Below are 7,230 nucleotides of genomic sequence, written 5' to 3'. Positions count from 1 at the left end.
CCTTGGGCTCTGCACTGATAGTGCAGAACCTACTTGGGATTCTCTCTCTCCCCCTCTCTTTCTGTCCCTCCCCACCCCCTCTCTCTCACTCAAAACAAATAAATAAAACATTAAAAACATTTTTTTAAATAAAGATAAATCAATACATAAAATAAATGCTTCTAGGTCAATTTAGCTCCAATTCATATTTTTCATGGGATCATATTATACCCTGATGTGGATGTTCCATAATAAAGTCAACAATTCTTTTAGAGATGGACAGTCACATAATTTTCAGGTTTTTATCATTCAAACAATGAAGCAGTAAATATTCTTATTCAAAAGTCCTTTATTCTAGTGGCTTTATGCTAGAAAATAGATATATTCCCAGGAATGGGAAATGAGAACAAACAGTATTGCAGTTCCTACTTATAAGATGCTTTCCAGACAGGCTGGCAAAATTCCCATCTGAACAAGCAGTCAATAAGAGTTCACCCTTCTCCCCATATCACTGCCAGGAATAGCTGGCAGTCATAGCTGCTCTTTGTATTTTCTGATCTGAGGGATGACGTCACTTGATTTGTTTGGCCACTAGTGTTGGGGTTTTCTTTTCACTTGTTTGTTTATTAATTTCCTCATCTGTGAATTATTTAGTCAGACTGTAATTTTTCTAAGGTTTGCCTTTCTAAGTCAATGTGTATAAACTATACATTATAAAACCTGACCCATGAATTATCATTTGCATTAGCAGTCTAGAAGGCAGGGATGGCTTGCTTAAACATCCATTATCAAGTCTGAAAACCTCGAAGCTATAAGGAAAAAGTAGACATAATTGTCTACGTAAAAACGAAAACCTTATATGTGGTGAAACATACCCTAAGCAGTCGTTTTGGCAGATCTGCAAGTTTAAATGATCATTTGACTGCAATTGGGAAAACAGATTAAAGGAGAAGTGGCAGGAAGTGAATTCCAATGTCTACATGGCCAAGAACAGGTTTGAGCAGATAGAGTGGACAGGTCATGCCAGTTAACTGAATGTAGGGGAGCAAGGAATGGAGATTATAAAAATATAAATGTTAACTTATTTTAACTAACATTTAATTAACATAGGTTAAGTAAAAAGAATATGAGCTTAGAGAGAGTACAGCTGGATCTGTCACCACTGGAGACCTACCTCCTCGGAACAAGGGTGAAATCCCTGAGCTATGCTTTCCTTAACTATCGTAATGGGCATACTATCCCCCATTTCTCACAGTGGTTGGGATTAAATGAGCAGATGTAAAAGCCTGTAGAGCAGGACCTGGTACAAGGCAAGACCTTATGTACCTCACCTCTCTTCCTCGTCCTATCTCTTCCTGGCTCTCACTAGGCTGGGCTCACAGAAAATTGCCGGAGCCCAGCTCCAGCAGGTCCAGGGGTCCCTGAAGGATGAATGGCATCGGCGAGAATAACAAATGGACACAGACAACAGCAGTGTGTTAGACTGGTGACTTTATTGTGGCAAGTGTGGCATTATATGTGTTAGCAATTTCCTTGTAGCGTGCGTCATCTATGTTTCTCGGCTTTACCTAATTCTAAAAATGTTCCTTTGTGTAATCACCCATTAAAGAACTTCATGCTTATTTCTTTGTAACGTTTCCTCCTGCTTTTTTGTTTATTGATTAATTTCTTCATACTACTTTCATTATGTATCTACGTTTATTTGTAGTTTATAAAGCGTTTGCTTTGCTATTTTCATGAAAGGTCATCTAACTCTCAACACCTCAAGTGGAACGTTTACAGGGACATGACTTCTTAATTGTTCCTTTGAACCATTTGTGGTACAAGAAACAAAAGTATTCGCTTTGGTCTGGGGTGCCGGGAGGGAGCCAAGAGGGCCCTGGGAATCCACGCCCTATGTGCTCCCAGAGAGACAAGGTATACCTGGGAACTAATGAACCATTCTGTACCTTAACCCACCAGATCCAGTTATCATTAGGAATGCCTCCTGGGGGCCAAGTGGGCCTAGGGGCTGGAGTAACTTGTATCCATGGATACATTCCTTTGTTGCTAGAGTGGGGATTTCAAACCCATTTGTCCCCCTCCTTGGCTGGGAAATATATGGGGCTATCTTTCCTTTAGGTAGAGGATGGGCAGGTAGGCGTGGCACCAGCTGGATATAAGGTTTCTTTTTTGTCCTGGGGGTCATCCCCAGAAAATATCCCCGAGTTTGCCCCCATGGGTTTATTTTGATTCATCAGTGCCAATTGGACATTGGGAATGGCCATGATGAGTAACAGAAGGGATACCAGTAGCTTCCCATTCGGAGGGTCGCTGTGCGTTGCCCTTCTGCCAACCACCTGGGCTGTCACATCAGGAAGGCTGGATGGATGGTGGTTCATGTGGGGCAGTAGTAACCAAGCCTGCTTGCTGGTCAGAATCACTTTTTTGAATTTATAGATCCCTGGGTTCCACTCCCAGAGATTCTTTTTTTTTTTTTAATGTTTATTTATTTTTGAGAGAGAGACAGAGCACGAGTGGGGGACAGACAGAGACAGAGAGGGAGACACAGAATCCAAAACAGTCTCCGGGCTCTGAGCAGTCAGGCTCCAAGCTCTGAGCTGCCAGCACAGAGCCCGACGCAGGGCTTAAACTCCGGAACGGTAAGATCATGACCTGAGCTGAAGTTGGACGCCCAACTGACTGAGCCACCCAGGCGCACCTCCACTCCCAGAGATTCTAATTCTGTTGGTCTGGTGTGGGACTCTGGAAATTTTGTATTTTTATCAAGATTTCCAGGTGATCGCAATAATTAGCCAGACTGGGAAACAGCTTTCCCAAACGGCATAGGATCTAGTGGAAAAGACAAACGGTTAAAACCAAGCCAGTCACCAAGCTGTACATTAAATCACCAGAATTTAGTCATCCTGCACAACTGAAACTTTGTGCCCTTTGGCCAACATCTCCATTTCTGACACTGCTCAGTCCCTGGCAACGCTGTAGTTAATAACACTGGATTGTATACTTGAAATCTGCTAAAAGAAAAGACTTTAAGTGTTCACACACACACACACACACACACACGCACACACACACGCACACACACACAAGGTTTATGTGAGGTGATGGAGATGTTAATTAGCTTGATTGTGGTAACCATTTCACAAAGTATGTATGTATCAAAACATCACTGTTGTGTACCTTAAATATATACAATGTGTACTTGTCAATTATACTTCAATATAAGCAGTGGTTTTGGCAGACCTGCAAGTTTAAATGATCATTTGATTGCAATTGGGAAAACAGATTAAAGGAGAAGTAGCAGGAAGTGAATTCAGAGGTTGTTTATTGAATTATACTTCAATAACAGGGGGGAAACTGAGTCAGGGTGGTATGGCCATAAGAAGGGCATGTGAGGTGCTATGAATGGTCCGGCCTCAGTGAGGTGTGGAGGTCTCACAGAGGGGGTGAGATCAGATCCTTAAAGAGAGAATGGACTGTGCTGTCAGCAAGGGAGTTGAGGGAGGGAAAGGAGAGGTAGGTTGAGGTTAAGTGGGAGGCTCTTGAAATGCTGGCTAAGGAGTTTGGACTTTAGCACAAAGGCAATGGAGACTCATCAAACGTTTTTAAGCAGGGCAGTAACTTGCTAAGAACTTGTCTTAGTAACTGAGTAAAACAACCCTGGCAGCTCTGTGGAGAATGCACTCTACAGATGTTAGGGATTGTCTTTGTTAAAACTATGATTATGCAAACAGCCTGATTTGGAAAATATACCCCTATGTGATCCTCCATTCTGTTCAAGGTGAGTGGAAGTACAAATAATAGTGTGGTCAAAGTGATGAAATATTGGGAAAAACACAGCAGCAAATTTGCCTCATGCCCTGTCTCAAGGTAAATACCTTTAAAGTTCTAGCTTTTTATTTTGAAATTAATTAACACTTTTCCTTTAATAACCTTGCAGAGATATAGACTGAAAAATAGCAAAATCTTGAATTGCGCCAATTTAGAAGTGAGCTCAGCTGCTCAAAAAATGCTTTACTGAATTTAAACCACAGCTTTATATTTGCCAATGAGTAGTAATAAAAGATCATTTTGTCTGTTGGACAAATGATTCAGTATTAGTGAAGGAAGAAATTAGAACACAAAGTGTATTTTTCACAAAGCAATTCAAAGTTAAAACTGTGAAGAGCCCTTGACTTCCAGCCCAGTACCCAAGTCCTTGTGCTGTTTATGATACAGACAAGCTGAAATGGGTGTGCCCAGCCAGGAGACACAATGGCACTTGGAGGCTTTGCATGGGAGCTATCATAAATGGAGAGGAGAAGGGAGAGGGAGAGAGACACTGGTTAGAAAGATTTACTGTCCTAGTCATCAGATGAGATGGGCAACACCCAAAGACTGCTGGGTAAATTGGAGGGTTACTTTCAGGTGGGCCCCTCCCCCAGCATGATAAGCACTGCTAAAGTGCAAGGGAGGCATGGAGCCAGGCCTCTCCAGACCACCACAGCAAGGATGGAAGAAGAAGGAGGAGCTCCAGTCAATCCCCTCAGCCCCTGCTTCGCCAATATGCTCCTTGAGAACATACAGATTCCAAAGGAAAACAATAGGATTCTCTCACACCAGGCATCTTAGCTTAGAAAATAATGAGTTTTCTTTGAATAATAAATAATGGCAATTTTTTCCAATTACAAAAATATACATGTTTATGGTAAAAATTTAGAAAAGCAAAAGCTTATAAAAATTACCCAAAGCCCCCCACCCAACAATAAACACTGTTAATATTTTAAAAACTTGTTGCCAGATTTTTTACCTCAATACCTGGGATTTGTTGTCTCGCTGCTTCAAAGAATGAAGAGGTGGATGCAGAATAAAATGAGCTGCAGGCAGAAGTTTATTAGAGTATAAGCTTAGAAAGTAAGAATAGTATGAAAGCTCTCTTTACAGAGAGGGGGCATTCGAAAGTGAATACCGACGGACTTCAAGCTGTATTACAAAGCTGTAATAATCAAGACAGTATGGTACTGGCACAAGAACAGACACACAGATCAATGGAATAGAATAGAGAAGCCAGAAATGGACCCACAAACATATGGCCAACTAATCTTTGACAAAGCAGTAAAGAATATCCAATGGAATGAAGACAGTCTCTTCAGCAAGTGGTGCTGGGAAAACTGGACAGTGACATGCAGAAAAATGAACCTTCTTATACTTTCTTATACTATACACAAAAATAAACTCAAAATGGATGAAAGACCTAAATGTAACACAGGATGACATCAAAATCCTCAAGGAGAAAGCAGGCAAAAACCTCTCTGACCTTGGCCGCAGCAACTTCTTACTCAACATGTCTCCAGAAGCAAGGGAAACAAAAGCAAAAGTGAACTATTGGGACCTCATCAAAATAAAAACTTCTGCACAGTGAAGGAAACCATCAGCAAAACTGAAAGGCAACCGACAGAATGGGAAAAGATATTTGCAAATGACATATCAGATAAAGGGTTAGTATCCACAATCGATAAAGAACTTAGCAAACTCAACACCCAAAAAACAAATAATTCAGTGAAGAAATGGGCAAAAGACATGAATAGACAGTCCTCCAAAGAAGACATCCAGATGGCCAACCAACACATCAAAAAAATGCTCAACATCACTCATCATCAGGGAAATACAAATAAAACCACAATGAGATACCACCCTATACCTGTCAGAATGGCTCACATTAACAACTCAGGCAACAACAGATGTTGGTGAGGATGCAGACAAAGAGGATCTCTTTTGCATTGCTGGTGGGAATGCAAACTGGTGCAGCCACCCTGGGAAATAGTATGGAGGTTCCTCAAAAAATTAAAAATAGAACTACCCTATGACCCAGGAATTGCACTACTAGGTATTTATCCAAGGGATACAGGGGTGCTGTTTTGAAGGGGCACATTCACCCCAATGTTTATAGCAGTTCTATCAACAATAGCCAAAGTATGGAAAGGACCCAAATGTCCATCAACAGATGAATGGATAAAGAAGAGGTGGTATATAAATACAACGGAGTATTACTCGGCAATCAAAAAGAATGAAATCTTGCCGTTCACAACTACGTGGATGGAACTGGAGGGTATTATGCTAAGTGAAATTAGTCAGTCAGAGAAAGACAAATATCATATGATTTTACTCATAGGAGGCTTTTAAGATACAAAACAGATGAATATAAGGGAAGGGAAGCAAAAATAATATAAAAACAGGGAGGGGGACAAAAACATAAGAGACTCTTAAATATGGAGAACAAACAGGGTTGCTGGAGCGGTTGTGGGAGGGGGTTGGGCTAAATGGGTAAGGGGCATTAAGGAATCTACTCCTGAAATCATTGTTGCACTATATGCTAACTAACTTGGATGTAAATTAAAAAGATAAATTAGGGGCGCCTGGGTGGCGCAGTCGGTTAAGCGTCCGACTTCAGCCAGGTCACGATCTCGCAGTCCGTGAGTTCGAGCCCCGCGTCGGGCTCTGGGCTGATGGCTCAGAGCCTGGAGCCTGTTTCCGATTCTGTGTCTCCCTCTCTCTCTGCCCCTCCCCCGTTCATGCTCTGTCTCTCTCTGTCCCAAAAATAAATAAACGTTGAAAAAAAAAATTAAAAAAAAAAAAAAAGATAAATTAAATAAGGGCACCTGGGTGGTTCAGTCGGTTAAGTGTCTGACTTTGGCTCAGGTCATGATCTCATGGTTCATGAGTTTGAGCCCCGCATCAGGCTCTGTGCTGACAGCTCAGAGCCTGAAGCCTGTTTCGGATTCTGTCTCTGGCTCTCTCTGCCCATCGCCGGCTTGTTTTTCTAAAATAAATAAACATTAAAAAAAAGTAAAAATTAAAATTAAAATTAATTGAATAAAAATTAAAAAAAAAAAGAAAGAAAGTGAATACCAAGGACTTTAGGCAAGGGTCTTTGTTTTACAGGGCTTTTGGTCATTCCCCTTCACCTCCTCCTTGTTCCTTCTTAGGGTCTACTCTTAGTGGCTAGGTAACTCTAAATGCCTAGTCATTCCTTTTTGATTAACTAGTTTCTATTGTATGAGAGGTGGTCTACTGCCATAACTTTCCACGTGGGTTCTACATTTTTTATGGTCTACTTATTTTTATTCAGGTCTTTTGTTTGTCAAATTCCTGAGGGACCCTGAGGGGGAATAGGTGGTGTCTGTTACATTCTTAAGAAGAACTTTACACCTGAGGGAGTTTGCCTGAGGTCAGACATTCCCAGAAGTGTTTTAAAATTTGTGTTTTTCCTCA

Source organism: Felis catus, chromosome D4 (genome assembly GCF_018350175.1).
Source record: "Felis catus isolate Fca126 chromosome D4, F.catus_Fca126_mat1.0, whole genome shotgun sequence".
NCBI classification, from domain to species: Eukaryota; Metazoa; Chordata; class Mammalia; order Carnivora; family Felidae; genus Felis; species Felis catus.
Note: the sequence above shows the minus strand (reverse complement) of the source record.